Below are 13,010 nucleotides of genomic sequence, written 5' to 3' on the forward strand. Positions count from 1 at the left end.
TTAAACTACAGTAGGGTCCTTCCTCAAGGGACACAAGTGCAAAAGAGGATTTGGGGACTAGCATCCTAGTTGCTTCTGAATCCTGGTAATCAGCAGGACTGTGACACTTCAGATGGATAGTGGAGTTACCACAAGTGACCAAGTCCACTACTGTGTGATCTGAGTGTTCATGGATATTCAACTGCAGAAGGAGCATGGGTGGAGACAGTTCACCACCCAAGTCCGGGCCCTGTCCTTTACTGGAAGACTCTGGCAAGTTCCCAGTCTTGTTCTGTTTTTATAGAAGAGACCTCTGACCTCTTGGGATTTCTGCGAGATTTAATGAGGTGACCCAGGCACAGGGCTAACATAAGGGATTACTGCCTGTGATGTTTCCTTCTTCCACCTTTCCCAGCTGGAGGAGGAGCCATGCTCCTCCTTTCTTTCTTCTTTCCTCTGAGGAACCGAAACCAGGCCTTGAGCCTCAGAGGGGTCAGTTCTCACAAAGGCTTAACTTGGCTTTCTCCCTCCACGCTCTTCTTTGGTTCCTGGATTCTTCTCTCAGTTCATTTTTAGACTCAGTCAGCAGTTGCTGAGAAAGCATCTGTCTGGACATTGGTGCTTGGCCTTTGAAGAATAACCTGCCTCAGGTGCAGCAAAGGCCTCTCTCCTCGTACACTTTCTGTTGCTGTAATCAAACGCTTTGTCCAAAACCAACTGGAAACTCTTCCACTTCAAGGTCATGACCCATCCTTGACGGAAATCAGGGCAGGAACTCCAATAGGAAGAGAGGCAAGAACCAGGAAGGAAGCTGCCTTCCTAATGTAGCCCAGGCTCACCTACCTGCCTAGGGATGGTACCACCCTCAGCAAGCTGGTAGCTCCCCTATCAGTTGGATATAAAGAACATGTCCACAGGGCTATCTGAAGGAGGCAATTCTTCAGTTGAGGTCCACTCTTCCTAGGTGAGTCAACTTGACAACCAACAGTAGCCAGCGTGACCTCCTTTCATCTTAATTGGCAATCATGTGGCTTCTCTAGAGGCACATAACACCTCTGGCCTCCATGGCCATCCTCACTACACACACACACACACACACACACACACACACACACACTTAAAAATGATATAAAACAAAACCTAACAGCCACATTTAAAATGGTCAAAAGACTTAGAGGCTTCATCAAGAAGTATAACAGGTGGCAAATCAACAGGAAAAGATGTTGGGCTTCATGAGCCATTAGGGAAGTGAACATGAGAACCACGAGGACATACCACACACTTGTCACAGTGCTTAGAGCAAAGCATATTAGTGTGGGCCACTGAGATGGCTCAGCAGGTAAAGGCTCTTGCTGCCAAGTCTGACGACCTGAATTTGATCCCTGGGAACAAGCTAGGAGAGAGCTAACTCTCTCAAGTTGTCATCTTACACAGGTGCCATGACCTGTGCAACCCCTCCACACACAAATAAACAAAAAAACCCAAACAAACAAATATAATTTAAAAATCATAAAGACACCAGATTAGCTACATGTTTGAAATTGTTAAAGAATAGAATTTGTTAATTAAAAAAAAAGAAGCTTTGAATCTTATTAAGTGCCGACGAAAATGTAAAACAGCTGGAACTTTCAGACATTCGGGTAGAAATGTAAACACTGAACAGCCACTCTGAAATAGCCTGGAAGCTTCTCATAAAGTGAAACATCCCACTTTCACATGACCTTGCAAACTGACCTCTGGCTTATTTACTCATGGGAAATGAAAATGTATAATCTACCAAAATCCATCCGCAGATACGAGTAGCAATTTTCCCATCCATGCCCCCAACTAGGAATGACCCAAATATCCTTCCATGAATAAGTGAGCCAACAGCAGTGTGGCTCAGCCTGGGATGGGTTCTCAATGGCATCATGGTTAGAGGAAGATGCCAGTTTTCAGTGGCTTGCATGCTGCATGATCTTACTCAATGGCTTTCTGGAAAAGTCATCACTAGAATGGTGGAGAATAGATGGGAGTTGCTAGACATCAAGGGGTGGGTGCTGCATTACAAAGGACTTTCCGGGACCATGCAAACTAACTATGTCCTGACTGGGATAGTGAATACAGGAACCTGCATATGTGTTAAAAGCCATAGAACTGGGCTAGGGAGATGGCTCAGTGGATAAAAGGGAGGTTGTCCACTAACCTTTACATGTACTCTATGGCACACTCATGCACACACATTCATACATCTGTCACAGAAATGTACTGTATTCTGCATATATACAATCATGGGCATGCACACACACATGCAAACATACATACACATAGGTTGGGTATGTCCACAAATGAGCTAAACATCTACTATAATTTGTCTACTGCAAAAGTCATCATTACATTCCTTCTTTAAAAAGGATATTTAATAATATTATTATCATTATTTTGCTATGTACTTGTGTACAAGGGCCATGGACTGTGTGTGGAGGTCAGAGGACAAATCTGTGACATGGGCTTTCTCCTTCCATGGGCTCCAGGGATGGAACTCAGGTTGCCAGGTGTCTATGGCAAGTGTTTTATCCACAGAGCCATTTTACCTGCCCCTCGTTCTTTTTTTCTAAAATTTCTCTAGACTTTTATATGTGTTGATATTTTTGCCTATATGGGTATCTGTGTACCACATGCATGCCTGGTTGCCCAAGGAAGTCAGAAGAAGGCAGTGGGTTCCCTGAAACTGAACTTACACATGTTTGTGAGTCATCACATGGGTGCTGAGAATCAAACCTGGGTCTTCTGCAAGATCAGCCAGTGCTCTTAACCATTGAGCCATCTCACCAGCTCCCCCACCTCGCCCCACCCCATTTCCTCTTTTAAGAAGGGGGACTTGATATGTTCTCTGGTGTTATACAGACATTTATAACCTGAAGAAGGTGGTATTAAAGTAATTTGCTTAAAAAAAAAAACGGGGGGCAGTGGTCATGCTATGGTGCCCATGTAAAAGTGAGAGGACAAGTAAGTTCTGTATTGTGGGTTCTGGAATTGAACTTGGGTCTTACAGGCTTGTCGGAAAGAGCCCTTAGCCACTTTCTTAGTTAGGGTTTCTATTTCTGTGAAAAGGCACAGCAACTCTTACAAGGGAAAGCATTTCTTCGGGGCTGGCTTGCAGTTTCAGAGATTTAGTCCATTATTGTCATGGCAGGTGGCATGGTGACCTGCAGGCAGACAGGGTGCTAGAGAAGGATCTGAGAGTTCTACATCTTGATCCACAGGCAGCAGAAGCCAAGGTGTGTCACACTGAGCACAGCTTGAGCAAAGGAGACTTCAAAGTCCACCCCTACAGTGACACTCTTCCTCCAACAAGGCCACACCGACTCCAACAAAGTCACATCTCCTAATAGTACCACTCCCTTTGGGGGCCATTTTCTTTCCAACCACTACACCTACCAAGCCATCTTGCCAGCCCTACTGTTATGATTTGAATATAAACCCCTACACACAGGGGTTATGTATACACACAGGCTTACATATTTGAACACTTGATTCCCAGTTGGTGGCACTATTTGAGAAGGGTGTAGAACTTTTGGGACTGTGGCTTAGCTAGCAGAAGTGGATTAGAAGGGATGAGATCTTGAAGTTAAATCTGTTTCTGGCTTCCAGTGGGAGTTTTCTGCTGCCTGCCTGTTTCAGAGATGTGAAGGTCCCTAGCCACAAGCTCCTGCTGCCAGGAACTCTACTATGCCTTCCCTACAGTAGACTAAGATTTCTGAAACTTAGCCACAACAATGCTCACTTACCTACAACAAGGAAGTAACTAACACTTCTACTCACTCCCATCCAGATGTCACAATCCCTGTGTGTCACTGTTTTATTTAATATGAACTGTTATCTTCCATCACAGTGTTCCCATAACTAAGGGGGACCATGTTTGGAGATTTTAAACAGGCTGTGTTCATCTCCATAAGAATGAGTATGTTTATGAACACACAGAGGGAATGTTGGTACCCAAGACCGACCTCAGAACACTGAAGCCTGCTGCACTCCTGCCCTGGCCTTGTAACCTTGTCTCTGACTTGCCAGTGACCAGTGTCGCTGCTGTGTCTGTCCTACTTGGAGCCCTCTCTGTTTGTAGCCCTCTCTGTCTGTACCCTCTCCCCTCGTCCTCAGAAAGAGGCGGGGCTATTACTCTTGATAAACAGAGGAGGAGATTAGGACTGGCAGGAATTAGGCCCCTCAAAGCAATCAGGCTGAAGATAAAACAGAGATTTAATGAAAATTGAAAATACAATCCATATTATGTAGCCATTAAAAATGATGTTTACCAGGAATTTGCAATAGCATGAAAAATGCTTGTATCACCACATTGAGCAAATTACCAAATGGCGTGTACAGTTGATCACAATTATGTTTTAAAAGATTCGGAGTCAAAAGACTGGAGCTAAATACGCCATGATGCCTCCAATGACCGGCTTTCGGTGGGAGGTGCCCCGCTCCAACTCTCAACTTTAATCTCTATCTTCCAAGCAGTCTCTAGAATGTCTGTGTACATCTAATTCGAATTAATATTGAAACTTGGAAAACAGAATGTCTGGGCTTTATTTTTAAAATACAGTTTGGGGGCACCGGTATCATACATGTGGATGAGCTGATGTGTTCCTATCTACCATGTGCATACAAACCATCACTGCTTCCTCCCTGAGCTTCTGTGGTGAAACCTGCAGGGCCTCCCTCCTCCATCTCATGCACAAAGTCAATGCCTGCAAGCCATAGTGACTAAGTGCTTCACTAACTCCCAAGGGCAAGCTCAAGGATCTGACACAGGCATGGCTGATAAGCCAGCTTCCTTTAGGCAACTCTATGGAATCAGACTTTCTATTGTGATAACAAGCTCTGGCCCAAAAGATCCCATTTACAACCTTCTCTCATATATTGCCAGGCCCCGGTGACTCCTGCCCAGCCTCCAGAGCCCAACAAGCCTCTGTCCTTTTGTATCTGGTGGCACACTCTTTCTCCCCCAGCTTCTCTTGATTGACAGAGTCCAGCTGTCAATCACAGGCCCTGTTCAGTGGCCTTTGAGGAGTTAATGCAGCCCCTTGGCCTGCATGCTGGAGTTAATGCCTGCCTTCCTTGCCGTGGGCATTCTTCTGTTCAGGGCTAAGACCTCTCCCAGCCTCCCTGCCATGCCCCCACAGTGTCCTGCAGGCCTTGCACAATGCCTGGCTGCCTTCATTAGCCCTGTGGGTCTTCTGGGCCCCTTCCCGGTGCAAGGCCCCATTCACGCTGCTCCCCACCCCCCAAACTCAGTGTTAGGCTACCTGACCTCTGTCGGGGGCAATTTCTGTGACAAGACCCAGTGTGGGAAAGGCCAGTGACACTCTTTCTAGAAGGATCAGATCCCATGAGGCCTCCCTTGACCCTGTTCCTCTCTCTTTGCCACTTTCTGCTGCAGAGGCCAGGACTGTCAGGGCATATTCAACTGGGACTGCTCTCAAATTTGGGGTCCCCAGAGAAGAGTCCAGAAAGAGTAGCATCACTTGGGAAAAAAGAAAACACAGCAAGTATTGTGTGGAATTTATGACAGTGATGAAACTGAGCTCAGAGGGAGAGAGAGAGAGAGAGAGAGAGAGAGAACAGAAGTTGTCTCTGAGGGACCCAGGAGGGCCCAGGTAGACTCTGTGCCACATCACAGCAGAGGCTGGGGGGGCAGGGAAATCATGCAGTGTCAGGCACACTGTGTTCTATTCATTACAGTGCATCACCAGGGCATTTCAGATTCCAGGGCAGAGGGCGTGCTTGCCCCCTCTCAATGGGGAAGGTGTCAAAGGATTCACAGGCTTGTTTAAATCTGCTCTGGGTCTCTTGTTTTTTTCCTAACTGTCCCTCTATTACACCAGAGGCTTTGTCTTGACTATAAAAAAGAAACCAAGAAATGTGGTTTGGATGCCTGTAATCCCAGCACCCTGAAGGCTGAAGTAAGAGGATTGTGAGTTCGAAGTCAGCCTGGGCTTCATAGCAAGCTCCAGGCCAGCCTGGGCAACATGGTGAGACCTTTTCTGAAAAAAAAAATCAAAGCTGGGAGTGGAGCTTAGTGGTAGAAACTTTATATGGCATGTACAAGACCCTGGGTTCTGGTGCCCAGCACCACCACCCCCAAATGATATCTCTAACGCCATTCCAGTAAGAGCTCCGAACTGCTTAGTGTTTATTATAGGAAAAACCCAAATTCATACATTATTTAAAGGACTGTGTGAACAAGGACAGCTATAGCCAGAAGGTCTCTACAGAAGAAGCTAATGCAAGCCACTCAGGGTGCATGTCTATACCAGGTTATGATAGGAACAACAGACCCAGAGGGTTTGGAAAAGAGAGAAGGCTGGGGGCTGAGGGCAGAGCCAAAGAAGTGAGAGATGCGTGTCACTGATTAGAAGCATGAAGTACGTGCCTCCTTCTGGGTCAGAAACAGTTCCAGTTTTCAATTGGCCCAGCCACACAGCTTCAGAAGGGTCACTTGGACTTGCTGGCCTCTCCGCTGGAAGGTGAGGGGGTCAGATGAAGGCCTTTGAGTCCAGCCTCGCTACCAGGACTAGGTGATTTTGAATCTGGGGGAACGGGCTCAGCAATGCTTTGTCAATCCCATCAGTGTGGGCCTGTGCAGGCTGCAGGGAGGTCCCACTCTCAGCCAGGGGACAGCATTTCCAGGAGCTAGCACCATGGCATCACTCATGGCTATGGTGAAAAACTAGCCCAGGTCACTGCTAACTGATATTAAAAAGAAGGAAAGGAACTGAGCTGGAGAGATGGGTCCATGGGTAAGAGCACTGGCTGTTCTTGCAGGGGACCTGGGTTCAGCTTCCAGTACCCACATGGTGACTCTCAACCTTCTGTAACTCCAGTTCCAGAGGATTCGATGCCTCTTCCGACCTTGATGGACACCAGGCATGTATGTGGTATGTATACATACGTGTAGGCAAAATACTCATACACATAAAATAAATCTGAAAGAAAAAGAAGGAAAGAAAGAAAGGAAGAAAAGCCCGAAAGCCTGAGATTTCTCTGCAGCTGTGGGGCAATGCAGGAAGGGACAGTTCAGGGTTCGTTCTACACTGGTTCAAAGGCCACATGGCAATTGCTGTTCAAAATTCTGATGGCTCGGAGCACCTGCTGTGCGAACTTGAGAACTTAAGTTCAAATCCCTGGCACTCATGTAAAAAGCCTGGCATGGATGCATGGGCCTGCAATCCTGGCATTGAGAGTGGGAGCAGGCAGCCAACTAGCTTAGCTGAAATGGCAGGCTTCAGATTTGTGAAGAGACCCTGGATCAAAGAATAAAGTGGAAGGCAGTGGAGGAAGACATGTGCAACACACACAAGCACACTCACATGCATGCACCACACACACAATTCAAATAAAATAAAATTCAGAATGCAGCTCACACCCCCCCACAGAATCCTCACCACAAGTTTCTTCCCCACCAGAATTGTCAGGTTCAAGACCAAAGCCGTGCTTCTGCTTCCTGGAGGAGGTACAAACATGTCCCCATGTCTGATATGGAGAGGATGGTTGGGTAACTACCCAATGCGCATGGACCGAAGTAACACCCAAGTTCAATCCCCAGCAACCACATTTAAAAAATTGGGCGATGGTGGTGCACCCTTGTAATCTCAGTGCTGAGACACGTGGAGGGTACCTGAGACATGACACCTGAGGTCCTCTACACTCATGTGTACACATGTCCACTATCACATACATGTGTGCCCAGACACACACATCCATCCATAATAATAATAGTAAGAAATGCCTAAGAAAAGAGAGACAGCTTAGTTAATGAAAAAGGTCAACCTTAGGACTGGGGAGTGGGGGACTCAGTAGTAGAACACTTGCCTAGCTTGTGTGAGAACCCGGGTTCTATCCCCAGCACCCCCCCAATCCAAAAAAGACAACAAGTGTAACTGGTGGGGGGATGGGGATTTTGTTCCAACCAGGTTGGGGAAAGAAACATTTCCCAGAGTTCTCCTGTATATACCCAGTTTCCATCTGCAGAAGGTGATGCTTCCCAAAGGAAGCCATGATGACAGCTCTTACTCACTACCACCCACTTCTCCGACTATGCTATGTCAAGTGGGAACTGCATGCCTAGCTCCTTGAATTTGATGGCCTGGGACTCTAGCAGATGTGGTACCACCCAGTTTCTGAGGCTAGGTCACTAGACTCTAGCAAGTTTCCTCCTAGTTTTTCTTCTGAATTTCACTCCTAGAATCTGGTGAGCATGCTGTTGAGGAAGCCCAAGACTTGTGAAGAGGCCTACAGGTAGATATTCCAAGGAAGAGCCACAGCCAAAGGTCCCATCAAGAGCCAGCACTCACTACTGACTATGTGACCCAAGGAGTGTTCAGAGGAGTGTAATCTCTAGCCCTCATGTCTTCCCAACTGAGGTTCCAAACATTACAGAGTTTCTTTCCAAATTCCTGACAGGATCCATAAATGGAATAAAATGATGGTTATTTTAAGTCAGGAGGAAGTCTGGGACTGTTTGTTACACAACAATAGTGATAGATGTACCTTTAGTGAGTATAAAACTATTTCTCAAGCCGGCAACAGAATAGGGGAAGAAGTTAAAAATGCAAGTCCTGGGCTGGAGACATGGCTCAGCAGTTAAGAACACTTGTTGCTCTTGCAGAAGACTCAAGCTCAGTTCCTAGCACCAAGTTAGGTGGTTCATAACACCTGTAAATCCAGCTCTAAGGGATCCAACGCCCTCTTCTGGCCTCCTCAGGCACCTGCACTCATGTGCACATGTCCACAAATAGACACAGACATGTGTGTAATTAAAAATGAGATTTAAAAATATAAGTCAGATTCCATTCAGACTCAAGGAATCAGAATTTCTGAAAACTTAATGTTTTAAATAAATACCTCCATATGATAGCTATAACAAAATGGACAACACCCTTAGTGCAGGCCTAAGGAACAATCTTGATTGTGAGTCTTGGTCATAGCTTTAGCTGCAAGTTATGAACTGTCTCTAGGTAACTTAATGAGAATTAGTTGTTTTTCCTCAATGCTGGGAATTGAACCCAGGGCTTTGTGCATGCCAAGCAAGCACTTTACCACTGAGCTATGGGCCCAGCCCCCAAGCAGACTTTTTGAGTGAGCAGACAAACTTCTTAAAACATTCCACCTCTATTGAGTCCCTTGTCTTAGTTAATTTTATTTTGTTATTTAAAGATTTCCTTCACTGGGAAGGTAACTTGGTGGTAGAGGTCTTGCCTAGCCTGCAAGAGGCCTTGTATCTCATCGCCAACACAGAAGTGAAAAACAAAGAAGGAAGGAGAGACAGGGTTTCTCTGTGTAACAGCCCTGGCTGTTCTGGCACTCACTATGTAGACCACACTGGTGTCGAACTCACAAAGATCCACCTGTCTCTGCCTCCTGAGTGCTGGGACTGAAGGCGTGCACCACCACACCAGGTTTATTTTAAGTCTTCATTACATTTATTTGTTTGTTTTGAGACAAGGTCTCTCTCTCTCTCTCTCTCTCTCTCTCTCTCTCTCTCTATCTATCTATCTATCTCTATCTAAATATATATGCCTTGGAACTCACTATGGAGACCAGGTTGGCCTTGAACTCATAGAAATCTGCTCACCTCTGCCTCTAGAGCACCACATTTACCCCTGCCCCTGTGTGTGTGTGTGTGTGTGTGTGTGTGTGTGTGTGTGTGTGTACAAGTCAGAGGACAACCTACAGGAATTGGCTTTCTCCTTCCATAATGTGGGCCCTATTAATTCAACTCAGGTCCTCAGGCTTGGCAGTAATCACCTTTACCTACTAAGCCATCTTGCTAGCTCTGGGTAACTTCTTTTTAAAGTTTATTTTGTCCACTGTCTAAATTTGGGGACTACATCTGACAATGACCTTTGTTGAATCATAATGTGGTGGACGGTAGAAGAGCAAGCCAGCCCTCGAGAAAAAGACAGGAGTGAGGGATTGGACTCCTAGCAAACCACTCTCTTGAGAGTATTTTGTGTGTATGTGTATGTGCTCGAGAGCATGAATGTGCACCATGTTATTCAGTGCCTGAGAAGGCCACAAGAGGGCGTCAGATTCCCTGGAACTGGAGCTAGAGGAAGACTGAGCTGCCAGAAGTGGGTGCTATGTCCTCAAGAAGATCAGAAAGTGCTCTGAATCACTGAGCCATCTCTCCAGCACTTTGTTTTAAAGTTTTGTTTGTTTTGGATTTAGTTCTTCTTTTTTGTTTGTTGGTTTGGTTTGGTTTCTTTTTTGGCAAGATCTTCCTGTAGCTTAGGTTGCCGTTGAACTCATTATGGTGCCAAGGATGATCTCAAATCGAGATCCTCCTACCTGTACCTCCTAAGTGCTGGGATGTTAGGTACCACAGCATCCAACATTCAAAGATCTTTCCGCAAGCCATAGGGTTGTTGGAAATCTTGAGGACACACAATCTCTTGGCTCTCAAATTCTGAGGGGAGTCAGATATCCTCTAAGAAAGGCAGCCAGCTAGCTTCTCTGTGTCCAGGAGATACTGAAAACTCCTGGAGTCAAGTGCTGTGAGCCTAGCTTCAAATTTAGGTTTGTGGGGAAGGTTTCATCAGAGCTAAACTTTTGTCTAATTACTCCATATGTTGATGTGCTAAGTGGAGTGGAGTGTATCAGCTCTCAAAGCAAATTGGTAGTAAGATCTGTAGGAAGCCTGCATCTTTGGGTAGTGGTGGCACATGCCTTTAATCCAAGCACTCAGGAGGCAGAAGCAGGCAGATCTCTGTGAGTTCGAGGCCAGCCTGATCTACATACAGAGCAAGTTGCAGTACAGCCAAAGCTACATAAAGATACCCTGTCTCAAAAAAAAATCTGTAAGAAGCCAACATCAAGGCCTGGGGAGGTCGACCTGCTAATGAAGGAATTGGCTTGCAAGCATGAAGATAGAACCCATGTTTTTGTTTTAAACACTGGGCATGGTGACTCTGGCTGGGCCTTGTAATCCCAGACCTGGGGAGGCAGAGAGTCCCTGGGATGTGCTGGCCAAGTTAGTCTAGTCTAATCAGCAAGCCCCGGGTTTCAGTGACAGAGCCTGTCTCAAAATACAAGGTAGACAGCTCCCAAGGAACAATATCTTATGGCCTCCACATGCATATGTGAATGTGAATATCCCACTCAAATTCTCCCCCACACCCACACCCATCAGAGAGAGAGAGAAACACAAGGCTGGCAAGTGCCAATGCTGGGACTTAGGCTAAAGTTCCAATGACTCCAAAGCCCAGGGGTAAACATCTGGGTGACCTTTTAGAAACCAAATCTCTCCTCCGTTCACTTGGATTTAGGTCTCTGAGCTGACACACCTTCCTCTCCCAGGAGGCAGAAACCTGGGACACTCCCAGAGAGCTGGCAACTTCTGTTTTGGCAAGGTTCTTTAGCATGGCTACAGAAGATGAAAGACAACATGCCAGAACAGGCTCTGGCAAGTGGGCAATGCCCCTGAAAGGGGTTTGTAAAGGATTGTGGGTCCAGGGCTAGAACAGGGCTAAAGGTAATGTGCTGTTATTGGCCCAAAGCCACAGAAGCCACCTGTGAAAGCAAGGCAGGTGTCATGCACCCTTCAGAATGGGGCTCATCTGACCAGGGTGACTGTCGGGAGAATTTCTCACCCTTAACAAGGAATGATCACGAATTACTCATTCCTGCCCTGAATCCCTTCACCTTGACCTTCACCCCACTTTCCTCTTAAACTTTCTGACTTGCAAACCACCAATTAGGAGGCAACAGAAACTACTAGCTGTTAATTAATCCTAATTAACGGGCTACTTAAAGTAAATGCTATTTAAAAAGCCAAAAGTGGTTCACTATTCCCCTAGTTAAGTTGAGAAGGCCATGTGAAGGTCACTCAACTGTCCTATTGTCTCCTCATTACCTTTCTTTCTAGACTCTTTTCCTTCCCCTCTGGCCACTGAATGTGTTACTGTAGGAAGCAGAGACCCGGCCTTCTTTAAAAAGCAATTTATTTATTTATTTATTTATTTTATATATGTGTGTGAGTGCACACATGCTTGGGGGGTCAGAAAAGGGTAACTTGCTGGAGGTTCTCTCCTTCTACCATGTGGGGTCCCGGGAATCAAACTCAGGTTGTCAGGCTTGGTGTGATCTTTTACCATGGCCAGTGTGTGTGTGTGTGTGTGTGTGTGTGTGTGTGTGTGTGTGTGTGTGTGTGGTGTGCAAGTGTGTGTGTTAACATTTGTGTTGTGTATGTGCACAAGTGTAAATATACCTGCGTGTGGAGGCCAGAAGCTGAGTGTCTTGGTCTATCACTTTTTACTTATTCACTTGAGGCAAGGGCTCTCCCTGACCCATGAGCTCACCTTTGCTAGACTGGCTGGCCCCCATAATCTTCCTGTTATGTTACCATCCTGGCTCAGCAGTAGCGTTACAGGTGCATTCAGCCATGGTGCTAGGAATCCGAACTCAGGCCCTGATATTTTCCCAACAACTTCTCTTACCCACTGAGCTATGTACCCTACCTAATCCTGCCTTCTTGATTGTTGCTTTTCAGCCTTCTTCTCCATCATGTTTGGGATGATGCTCTCTCTAGTGGAGGCAGGGGACATCACAGTGAGGGATGTTCGTGTGTCCAGAAACCTTTGCAGGGTCTTCTGAAGGTGGTCTCAGAGTTCTGGATCTTGACATCTAGTCTGGGTCCCCTCCTATGCATCCAAGCTAGGGCTCTGTGGAAATCAAACCAGAGTGGACCACTAATGGCTCCCAGCTTTCTGCTTGGCCTCCTGTGAGCACTAGATACCCCAACCCCAAGTGTATGGGGGGAGGGGGAGAGAGAGAGAGAGAGAGAGAGAGAGAGAGAGAGAGAGAGAGAGAGAGAGAGAGAGGTCTTTGTCAACTTAAATCACTAAGGAACATTTTTGTTTGTTTTAAACTGGACCACAGCCTAACACTCACTACAGGGCTAGTTAACCTCTCAGTTGTTTGGGGGCAACTTTCCAATTGGGGAATTCTTGTCAATAATATTTGAATGGATTAAAATCCTCATACAACAC

This window comes from Cricetulus griseus, chromosome X, assembly GCF_003668045.3.
Source record: "Cricetulus griseus strain 17A/GY chromosome X, alternate assembly CriGri-PICRH-1.0, whole genome shotgun sequence".
Lineage (NCBI taxonomy): Eukaryota > Metazoa > Chordata > Mammalia > Rodentia > Cricetidae > Cricetulus > Cricetulus griseus.